At 37.0% G+C, this 12,746-nt stretch overlaps 1 pseudogene; it reads right to left on the reverse strand.

Annotated features, from left to right (window-relative positions):
• Positions 1 to 2,839: 2,839 nt before the first annotated feature.
• Positions 2,840 to 6,338, reverse strand: LOC115865716 (elongation factor-like GTPase 1; annotated as a pseudogene).
• Between the last annotated feature and the right edge of the window lie 6,408 nt (positions 6,339 to 12,746).

A 12,746-nucleotide genomic window follows, 5' to 3' on the forward strand; every position in this document is an offset into this window, starting at 1 on the left:
TGAAGAGACTGGAACGCAAAGTTAGTAGCTGGGGTGAGGGATAGGAGAGCATCTCTATTCAGATAGCATGTAGACAGTGCTTAAGATTTATGTATCTTCAACAAACAAAGAAAACCCCAGGCTTCTCAGCTGAATCAAAAGAATAACTAAACGAACAAATGTGTATAGGCCAATTCATGATTAGCAAATAAATTTCAACCTTTGATTGTTGATTTGATATCAAAGGTATCATCTCTTAAAATGCAAGGTGAATAGGCTGAAATTCATGCTAGAATAAAGCTCAAAATAAAAAGAAGTACTTATTTGGAAGTACTTATATAACTCAAAACCTCTTCCTTCAGTATTTTAAAACATATTTGAATTTAATATAAATTTTCAGAACAATAAGTAATATTAAATTGGTCCATTCTTTGAACATCATCCAACTTTCTTATAGATATTGCTTATGAAAACTAAACACCCTTCACAATGTTTTTGTCTTCTTCATCTATTTTTAAAATGTCTATTTAATCCAGATATTCCTTCAAAGAGCAAAGTGAGTGTTTCAAATTATAACTGTCAAGCTCACAGCATTTTCAAAGGCTTTTGCATTTGGAGAACATCTTATACCCATTTGTCCGGGAAAAATAATTGGGATTACTCTGACCCCCCCAATATGTGTGACTAAATTTAAAGGTATTGACTACTATTAGCCTTGAGAATATATCATATGGTGGATTTTTTCCATGTAACTTTCCCAAGGTATTCTCAACCCATAGAATTTTTCATGTATAATTATCAGAAATCTTATAATTTGACATAATTTGGAGGGAAATCTCTATTATTATAATAATTTACTTCTAACTCTTTAAGAATCCCCTCCCATTTTAAATTGTGATTTTCTCATTCTTGATTACCTTCAATGAGCAAGGTATATCTATAATAAATTGTTTTTGAAATGGATTTATTTTCTAAATTATGCGTGTGATACAGGTGCATATTGAACTCATTAAGTTGGATAATGTTTACAAATTGATTTTCTTCTGAACTCATCTTGTTTCCATGAAACAAATATAGTTTAATAAAGCCATTATTACTTGTCAATAAATGACATTTCATTTGATCATATATGAGTATGTATGAGTATCATATATGAGTATCATATATGAGTATCATATATGAGTATCTAATATTGGCACAATATTTTCACAGAGCATTGCTTTTATAAAGATGATAAATATTTTAGCTAATGAATTGTTAGCTCTTATAAAATAAACAATACATAACAGCATTATTGATTAAATTGGATATATTGTTCCTTATTTATTTATATTTACCAAATTTTAGTCTTTAGCTTGGTAAACTCTTCTTTTCGGACCTCATTTTCACAAGTTTCTTAGAATTTATACTGGTAAAAGAACTGCAGACGTATGGAAATGCAGATCCAGTATATGCCAATAACATTAATGAATTGATTCACTATTTTTTAGATGAGGTAGAGAAAGAGCGGAAAAATAAGATGAAAATTGTCCTCTTTCATTCTTGCAGATTTCCCTATCCTAATAGTGCTGCACATCATTTGGCTTTAATTCCAGATTTTCTATTTCTCAGCATAGAAAAGAAGATAATGTTTCTTTTCTTCCTTCTTTATAGCATCAAATAACAAATTTTAACTATTTAGAATATGAAAACTTGTTGTATAGTAGAGGAGTGGCAATATAACACGGTAACAATCTCAGCTCCACCACATACTAGCATAGGACCTGACCTCTTTATGATTCAAGTTTCTTTGTTAATAAAATGGAAATAATAATATTACTTAACTTATAGAGTGTGCTATTGTTGTGAGCACATCAAACTTTAGTTATTGTACTAGATTTGTATGCTGTACAATAAATTACAAATTTAGCTCCTTAAGACAAATATTTATCACCTCCCAGACGTCTGGGGATGGCTCATCTTGGTCCACTGTTCAGAGTCTCACAAGGTTGCAATCAAGATGTAGGCTGGAGCTGGGTTTCCTTCTGAGGCTGGGGGTTCTCTTCCAAGCTGATATAGTTGTTGGCAGGTTTCATCTCCTTGCAGCTATAGAACACATAGAAGCCTATTTCTTCAAAGCCAATGGGAGACTCTCTCTCTTCAGAAAGGTCCTAGTATCTCTTTCATATCTTTTCACTAATGAAGTCAGGCCCACACAGGACAGTCTCCCTTTTGATTACCTCAAATGCAAATGATTTGACACCTTACTTACAGCTGCAAAATCCCTTTACCTTATGACATAATTTTATCACAGGTCTGAATCATATTCACAGGTCCTGGTTACATTCAGTGCAAGGGAATTATACAGAGGGAGAGGAGTCATACAGCTTCCTTAGAATTCTGCCTACCACAGTTAGCTACCTACAGCTGGATATCTTTGTCCTTTCCTTTCTGTACATCTGGCAAGGTTGTACTCTATACAGAGTTCTAGTCATTCAATATGCTGGTCAATAAGTAGTATTATCAGTCTTTTTGAATTTCATCTTTTCTTTTGAATGCATAGTGTTACCCTATTTTTGTCATAGATGTATTACTCACCTGAAATGGTGTTCTTTATCTTCCAAGTAAAACCAAGTAGATTCTTTTGTTCTTCCTGGAGTGTCAGCCATGTCCAGGAAAGCATTATCCATATCCAGGGTGATATGTAGAACAAAAGTCGGAAATAGAAGCACTCTGTTCAGTCACTGTTGTGATGTCAAGCATTGTGGGAACAACTGTAGCATCTTTTGGTTAACCCCTGATGGTCTACAATAAGGGTCCAAGTAGAATATCTACCAGTGGAGACTAGGTTTGGCCCATGAGTCAGTATTGCAGGTATCAGTTACTTATTTTGGCTGAGGGTTCTCTGCTTTTTCCATGTGCTCCACAATCTTTTCCAGACAAAAACCTTTCTACTTTATCACTATGTTCATGTACTTCCATGTTTGGTTCTCTGAATCAGCCTTTTCCCCAAAGTGCAAGTACTTTTCCTCAGTGGTTGGCACCCAGGACAGGTTGCTGGAATGATTTCCCAATGGCTGAATACCAGTTGTGAGTTGGCTTCTTCCTGATTTCATCCATGAAGAAAGCTTTTGGCCGTGGGCAGCAGAGGCTTAACGATAAATATGTCTGCCTAATCTTTTCTTTTTCTTGAAACACTTAAACTTTTCTCTTTGACAGGACAGTATAGATTTACTAAGCCAAGAACATTACCTCTGGGCATGATGCCACATATGTGCATAACTGCCAGCAGGCACTGAGGTTTCACTTGTAGCACATCTCCACACACTTCTCTCATGGTGGCAGTTAGCTGTCCTGAGAAGAGTCCACAGCAATCAGGCAGTAACACTTCTCCTTTCTGAGCAGTCCCCTTCTCAAAAGGCTCAGAGCAGCCATCTTGGTTTTCATCTTGACCAGATTAAGTTTTATCTTCCCCCTGTTTCTCCTTTAATAGACCACTTGGCTCTTGATTCTGCTTATCACTTGCTCCTTGTTGCTCGAAGTTACTTAAGGCTCGTATTCTAAGACAAAACAGATGCCCATGAGAGGGCATCCATGAGAGGATGGGCCCAGAGGGGGCTGCGATTGGAAGATACTCACAATGCTGTTGTCCAAATCTCAGTATTTACTGCCTTATTTGGAAACTTGATCAGTTGGGCCTGGTCATATCAAGTTCTGAAAAGCTTCACTATTATGGACTAATAGGTTGGACCCAAATTTTCTTGGGACAAACAACCAGATTTGGCCAACAGTGTTCCTCCATTTTCTCCCTGTTAGATGTTGCTCTAGTTTTCCCTTGAATTCACAATTCCCTCTTAGATCTTCTGGTGGATCATTAATATTTCTGCCCTGATTCACTGAGGATGTCAGTTCCTCCACAGAACAAACCAGATCACTATTTTCTTCCAGAATCTGACTGACTTCTTCACACTGAGCATGACAAATTTATTGAAAGTTGTTTTGGTGATTAGCACAAGAGTCAACCTGGATTCCTTCATGGATTTTGCTTTCTTTTGTTCTGTGTATGACTGTAATTTTTTGTTGATTGACTATTTATTCATTTACCATATCAACTTTTGAAGGTTTTATGATTGTTTTCCTGAATAGAATAATGGGTTCAGGTACACTGATTTTGAATCGTTACAATTTTTTCTTTTAAGTCATCAGGCATTATTGAATGTGGATTTCTCTGGTTGTAACTAAAATGTGCCCTCAGCTCAATTTCCTGAATTAAATTCCAAGGGGTCATTTGGTTTAACATCTTCATTTCTTTGATGAGGTGGGGCATTTCACTTGGGGGATCTTTATTCAATGGCAACCCTGACAATAAGGGTGGCTACAAAGTTGAGTGGAATAAATGGTAGGCAGGATGGCAAGCTACACAGTATTGCAGAAATCACCACAAAGTCTTGTAGGCCTCCTATTCTTAGAGATAGCCCTTCTAGATTTTCCAGTTCCTAGTTCCATTCTAATCAGTAGATCTGTGTTCTTAAGAATACAAAATGGCATGTGAGGACTTGGGGAAGGACATCTGCTGGAACTGAGAAACCTAATGGTACCTGTTGCAAAAGTTCAAGCTGACCGTCCTTGGGCCATCTTTCTTTTATTTCCTCTTCAAGCCATATGAAATACAACATACTTGATTGTTTCCCTCCTAAAACACAGGTTTAGACGTCATAATCTCCATCTTTTGCCCATCACCTCTTGACTCTTCTCTCTTTGGATTTGTTTCATGGGCACTCCCATTTGGGGTGGGCTAGAAAGACACCTGCCCCTGAACTGCTGCCAGCTTCTCCATGTGCCTTTGTCTCACATCCTCATGTCAGATTTCTTCTTGAGTGAGAGATCATGGCTTGTGAGGGAAAACCTCAGTGCCAACTGGAAATATGTTGGAAACAAAGATTATAACTGGAGGATTGTCTTCCCTTCTACATCTCATAAAAGCTGATTTCAGTGCCTGGGTTTCTTGTGGAAGAGAATCAAACATTTGTCCTCTTGTGCCCATTAATTTCTCCACTCTCTTGGCTATAATATTAAGCAAGCTATAATGTTTCTGACACACTATAGCAAGAACAGTTTGGGATATGGTGGCCACTGACAGTAAATGGCATTGTTCTGAACATTAGTATCTAAATGAGTTGCCTTCTGGGCTCCAATATTTTATCCTAAAGAACTTACTATTTTATTAATTTTTTCTTTGTTCTTTTTCAAGACAGCATCATATAAACTACATATATTTTCCAGGATCAACTTTATAAATAAAAAATTTCATTCCTTTTGCCTGATCAATCCTCCTAATTTTCTTATTCTTTATAGTCATCTAATAATCTTCTCACAGGTTTTCAGAAAAAACTTCCTTTTTGATGCTAATCTTTTGACTAGATTTTGTCAAGGAGCTCAATTCCAAAGTCTCACCCATCCGATGCACTGGTAACCATATTTCTTTAATCTGGGAAAAGTAACATTAAAAAGTATCCATATCCTCTAAGCCAGTGCTTCAGTAATATTCTTGCCTTCCTTGTTCAGAATTTGGATTCACTTGCAATTTAATCTCTCTCTCTGCTCTCCTTCTGGGACATTAGAAGTAAAAGAGCTCCTGTGAGTGCGTTAATCTCTTCTAAAAGATGCGTAAGATGAGAATAAACCTCTTGTGGAGTGAATTTCAGTTCCACTATCAAGTAATCTCATTCACTAATCACTAAACCTAGATGAATATTTTTGATCCAGACTTGTCACAGAACTTCTTATATCTGCAGACAGACTGCTTCCATCACATTTACCACAGTTATGTACCCATCACAAATGCAACCAGTTTATACTTCAGAGGCAAAATCGGTATGTCCTGGAGAGTGTATCAGATTAACCAGGTGGTCCTCATTACTTGGGTAGATGAGGGGCAGGTGTGGACTGACCTCAAGCTGGTCAGCGATCTCCACCTGCATCTAAGCCTGGACAGCCTGACTCTTGCATAACGTAGTGAGATGGAAGTGGATTTCATAGTGATACCTCACATCTGCTCATTTTCTCTGCAGTCCACATACCTTTACCCTTCCTCAGATATGTCTTGACTATTATTGGCCCTTTGTTCTTCTATATGAATTTTAGAATCAGCATATCAAGTTCCTGCTTGCCAGGCAACTGCCATTACTAGATATAAGACAGTCAGTCAGGGCAACAGGAGCCAAAACACAGATATGTCTGATGTTCGCAGTGTTTCTTTGGAGTTGAATCATCTGATCCAAACTATTGAACACTGTGGCCACTTTATTTCTTGTGAAGACTTCAGCCCCCAACTCAGCTCCAGCTCTTGGCATACAGCACACCACATGTGAATGAAGCATGAAGGCTTCCAGGGTTTTTGTTTGTTTGTTTTTGTCATTGGGAGACCATTCTGCTGCCTAAACTTGCGTTTTTAAAAGACCTCAACAAATGAGTTAAACATATGTGAGGCTTGCAGGGTACTGGGCTAACAGACTAGGTGGCTACTTGATACCTACCCTGGCAAGATGACTCTTTTGGGGTTTGGAACAGACCTCTCAGCAGTCATTTAAAGGAGGGAGGGCTAAGCTGACCTAACAGCCAGCCCACTCACTCAGGGCTAACAGAGGGTGATCTGTCCTCACAATTAGAAATAGTATCCACCAATGACTAAGCCAGTTAAGTTTTTTCCAAAATTTCATAGGCAGAGTGGAGTATGTCCCTTAAGGACTAACAGCTGTCCTAAAAAAAGAGTGTAGACATAAAACCATAGTACCATAAAGGTACAGATGAGATGGACCTTACTGGGAAAATCTTAGAAGCAGAGAAGGAATAGAGTGTCCAGAATCTCTTGTTATCCTATCTCACAGACTCCACTGGGCATAAATGGACTACATGCACACTGGCCAACATTTGAGGAGAGAGGAAGACTGCCTCAGTAATGCTCTACTTATAGGAACAGGGGAGAAGGTAAAATACATGGGACTATATAAGAGTAGAACCTTCTTGGTTTGGGAAGTGACTTTGTTATAAAGGGTGATAATATGAAACCCATTGACTAATATCAAACTCTTCTGCCTTTGAGTTAACTTGGATCTACTGAGCCAAGTATCTGTCAAACAACCAAAGGGGGAAGGAAATGAGCTACCATCACCTTCCAAATCTGTCTTTCTTCAGTGATATTTAAAAATCTACTCATGAAAGTATTCTTCTCTGTTATTTCCTAGAAGTGTTTTTATTTACAGCTTTCATATCTAAATCTACAATCCATCTTGCATTGCTTTTGTGTGTACAGTGTAAAATGGAAGTCAATATGTGTGGATGTATGTGTGTGTAAAAGAATACATATTTTCCCATATGGATATCTAATTAACACAAAGCAATTTACTGAAAAGGCTCTCTCTCCTGAGTACACTGCCATTGCAGTGGCATATCTGTAAAGTAACTATATGTATAGGTTTGTTTCTTGATTCTCTCTTGGTTTATTTAGCTATTCTTCTGCCAATAACAGACTATCTTATTCAATGTTACTTTATAATAACTCGATATTGTTGGAAGACAATTCTCCAGGTGTCTCTCAGATTCCTGCATGTTTTGCAAGCATAGGACCTGACTATCATTGTTCTGGTTTAACTTTTCAAGGGTGTTAGTAAAGTGAACTGTCTTGGAAGATGAAAGATAGTATCTTTTTGCAGAGCAAAGGGAAACTTAGCTTATAGTCTCAGAAGGTAGAGATAGTGTCTACCTCTGGAGCAAGGAGAAAGAATGCTAACTGTTTAAAAGATTCGGGTTCTGTAAGTTTAGGATTCATCTTCTATAATGCAATATTCTGTATATGCTGGTGTCATCTGGACCTCTTTGCATCATCTTGTAGGAATTAGGGTTTAGGGAACTGACACAAATATGCTGTTTCTGTTCTGACTCAAGGATAGATGCTTGTGTGATTTTGTTATATAAGTGATGCTGGCCTAAACTGACAGTTTCATTCCTTCAGTAGACTGGATCATAACACGAGACAAAAGGCGAAGTTTAAGACTGCAAAAACATACTGATTTTCAGAGAAGTGCGTAGAAGCAAGCCATAAATAACCACCAAAATGAATAAGCAAGTGAGATATCATTCTGTCTGCAAACACAATATTAACCTATGTTTTGAGTAGGTGATTATGTGCTATGTCCAAAATATACAAATTTTATGGTGGCATTTTAAGTAAGTTAAAGTAAGTCTAATATCACAAATTTCATAAGTTTTATTCACTGATTCTTTTTTTAAAATCAATGCAATTATTATCATAAAAGTATTAAAGAATAATATCTAAGCATTTCATTTTCAGAAATCAGGAAGTAACTCTGGTACAATTTTATGTAATTATAAAAGATTAGATGAATGAGATTTAGATTTGTTAAAGCTATCTGACATCAACACTATGCAGTTCTTTTTTATTAATTTCATTGTACTTCTTTTTCTATAGTTAAAGGATGTCCTTATCCATCTTGTCTAGAGAAAAAATGCCCACAGATTCTAAAAGCTAAAGAATGCCAGGATTCAGTATTAAATTTAAAAGACGAAGTGTCAAAGCAATTAATTAATGTTGGCCCCATGTCAGATAAAAGTGCCACATAATAAAGTCCTTAGAAACTGATGTAAAAATCTAAGAGTTAAAGCAGTTAGTTTTAGACCTACTCTCCTATTGATTTAATTTGTAGGGAGGCAAAGGGTTAGTATTCCCCAACCCTGTCTCCACACACTGCTAAACAAAAGTGTTCTTGCGTTTTCCATTTCATACCAGATCTTGACATCCTTTTGAATTTATTTTACATACTTGGGGAACATGAATACAACTTCATGCTTTCATCCTTTTATAAGACATTCATTATGTGCATTAACTGACAGCTGTGAAATTATCTGCCACTTGTCTTAAATAAAAGCAAGAAAATTCAAAATAGATGTGCATTCTGTACTTAGGCAAATTTCACATAATCTTCTTTAATTCAAATTTCTCTAGACACTTCTTTTAATATAGGCTTTAAGTACAATGAATATGTTCAGTCATTACTACATATTGAGTGTCTGATGGCTTTTGAAAGCTCAGGAGGCAGTCTACATTTTTCTCACTTGTTTTTAGTGTAACTAGGTTTGGCAGCTCTATGTGAGTTTTTGCATCTTAAAAAATCTCCATCTCTATTGCATTTTATTATATATTAATGTGTTCTTTAAATTGTTTTAATATTCATTTTGCCGTTTAAGGCAAAGTTGTCCAAAAAGAAGTGACTAGTGAGCACAATGTTTTCAGCCATTCAAGCTGATGCCACTTTTTTTTTTTTTTTTTTTGCGGTATGCGGGCCTCTCACTGTTGTGGCCTCTCCCGTTGCGGAGCACAGGCTCCGGACGTGCAGGCTCAACGGCCATGGCTCACGGGCCTAGCCGCTCCGCGGCATGTGGGATCTTCCCGGACCGGGGCACGAACCCGTGTCCCCTGCATCGGCAGGCAGACTCTCAACCACTGCACCACCAGGGAAGCCCTGATGCCACTTTTTAAAGATCCTTTTTGGTGACAAATATGAAAAACTAGCAAATGGGAAAAGTATGTTTCCCTTAGGGAAGAGTGTGTGGGAAAATATTAATGGTCATTTCTAGCTATAGGCCTTTGTTCTGCTTTTCATAAAGATAAAGATCTGATTAGATCAAAAGACAAGGACACAGAGTTTAAGGCAAACAAAACTGTGTAAAATGAGTAAAAGTGGGGCTTCCCTGGTGGCGCAGTGGTTGAGAGTCCGCCTGTCGATGCAGGGGACACGGTTTCATGCCCCGGTCTGGGAAGATCCCATATGCCACGGAGTGGCTGGGCCCATGAGCCATGGCCGCTGAGCCTGCGCGTCCGGAGCCTGTGCTCCGCAACGGGAGAGGCCGCAACAGTGACAGGCCCGCGTACCGCAAAAAAAAAAAAAAAAAAAAGAGTAAAAGTGAAAAGCCCTATCCTGGAAATTAAACTGTGGAGACTCCCATCCTCTTTTCACTATTATTTAGGTTTTATAGCAGTAAACAAAGTAACAGCTGCTCTATAGAGTAAAAGATTATTCAACCCTTAGTTTCAATTGCTTGAGCAAAAACTTCCTTTGGAACATGCTCACATACTTTACCAAATTAATGTGTACTTTCATATTTAAAATATAGACACTAGACAGATAGATGGATAAATAGATATATAATAGATGTTCTGTTAATAATTAAAACAGCATAAAGATATAATGGAACATTATTGCTTTTTAATTTGACTTATTTTGATTGGTAGATTTATATTTACCAAAATAAAAATGGCAGGTGACTAGGCAGTTACACTATTTAATAACTTGTGCTTCTAAGATTTTCTTTGGGAGGTATAGGTCTGCCCTAAATAATCTGTCTGTAGGTTAATAACTTAAATCATTACAGGATACTGTTTCACTTCAGGATTTACCTCAGTTTGTGTGTTTATGTTTGTTGACTAAGTATGAGTAGTTATGTTATTCTTGTAGTTATTTTACTATGATTATTATTATTACTACTACTACTATGATCATTAATGGGGAGAAGACATGGACAAATAATTTCAGAGACAAATATAAAAATGTAACCATAGTAAGTACAACAAAGCAGAGGTATATTTTAGTGAGATAACATAAGGGGATATAATACTGGTAGAAAAATAGTGGATCATTTTCAAGTGGAAGAATCTATATAAATGACATCTGAAAGATGATTAGGTGTTAATTAGGTTAAGTATTTGCAATTCCAATAAAAACTCTGTCAGTATTATTCATGGGGTTTGACAAGCTGCTTCTATATTTTACTTGGAAAACAAAGTAGAAGAGGAGCCATGTTAATTTTGAAAAAAATAGGAATAAGTTGAAGAAGCTTGCCCCATCAGATATCAAAGTATAATAATTAAAGATATGGTATTAACCAATGAAGAGGTAATTAGAACAGAACTAAATAAAGAACACAGAAAAAAGCCTGTACTTATAAGGAAATAAAGTATGATACAGGGAGCATTACAGATCAGTGTGAAAAGGTAGACTAGATATTAAATGCTTCCTGCACAATCATCTTTATGGGGGAAAAAAATGAATCCATACCTGACATCATATATATTTAAAAACTTTAGTTTTAATTTTAAATTTAGGAAGAAAATATACTCTCCTCATAAAATTGGAGATTTCTTAAATAAGGAGTAAAAAACACAGACTTTAAAGAAATATATTGATAAATTTGATTACATTATAATTTATAACAATTTATATTCATAAAAAGACATCAGAAAGCTAAAATATAATCTTAGGTTAGGAGATATTTCCCATAATATATTTTCAAAAATTAAGGAGAAAAGGTAAACCCAATAGACTAACAAACAAAATATTAAATTGGACAATTCATAGAAGAGAGTAATAAACATAAAATAAGCTCAAATTTTCTACTATCAAAATGCAACTAAAAACTTAGTAAGATAGAATTTCCCAGTAAGTGATGACAAAGATGCAGAGAAATGACATCTCTTATTCTGCTAGAGAAATATGAACTAGTACAATCATTTTAGTCAGCAATATGATAATTCCTAGAAAAACTGAAGATGCGCATACAATGAATGCTACCCAACCACATATATGTACACAAGAGAAATAACTAACTTGTTCATATCAACATTTGTTTTATCACTCAAGAAAAGAAAGGGTAGTGGAAAGAAGGGAAAGGAGGAGGGAGGGAGGAAGGATGGAAAGAAAGAAGGAAATTTAAAACCCTAAATGTAATCTTTAGAAGAATGGATGAGCAAATGACATTGTATTCCTACGTTAGATATCAAACAAAAATAAAAAGGGATAAACTGGGGCTCCCCTGATGGCGCAGTGGTTGAGAGTCCTCCTGCCGATACAGGGGACACGGGTTCGTGCTCCGATCCGGGAAGATCCCACATGCCGCGGACCGGCTGGGCCCGTGAGCCATGGCCACTGAGCCTGCGCGTCCGGAGCCTGTGCTCCGCAGTGGGAGAGGCCACAGCAGTGAGAGGCCCGCGTACTGCAAAAGAAAAAAGAAAAAAAAAGGGATAAACTAGCTCTATATGTATAAATATAGATGAACTTTTCAAGTAATATTGGATGTAAAAGAGTAAACTGCATGTGAATATATACCATGATATTCAATGGTATCTACCATGATCCCATTTACATAGAGTTTTCCGGACGCACAGGCTCAGCGGCCATGGCTCACGGGCCCAGCCGCTCCGCGGCATGTGGGATCCTCCCGGACTGGGGCACGAACCCGTGTCCCCTGCATCGGCAGGAGGACTCTCAACCACTGTGCCACCAGGGAAGCCCTTCATAGAGTTTTAAAGCGTGTAAAACAGTGATTTATTGCTTAAGAATACATATATATGTAATACAAACTATTTGTTAAATGTGTGGAATTGATAAACCTTCAAATCACAACACTGGTTATCAGGGGTTGAGAATGGGAAAGGAAGTAGATGAAGTAGATATGATTGGAGTGCAGGGATTCTACTCTCTTGGCAATGTGTTATTTCTTATGTTGAGTGATGTAAACATGATTATTGGTTATATTCTCTATTGTTGTTTCTTTTTTGTATGTCTAACAGTAGGTAAGGACTTTCCAGACAGAGAAATTGGTGTACACATAGGCCCAGTAGAAGGAAGAGACATGAGACTAAAAGAAAGCCAGTGTGCTCAGGTGGAGCCCATCAGGGCTAGAGTGTTTGAGATGAGACCATACAAGTTAAGCAG

This window comes from Globicephala melas, chromosome 5 (assembly GCF_963455315.2).
Source record: "Globicephala melas chromosome 5, mGloMel1.2, whole genome shotgun sequence".
Taxonomy (NCBI): Eukaryota; Metazoa; Chordata; class Mammalia; order Artiodactyla; family Delphinidae; genus Globicephala; species Globicephala melas.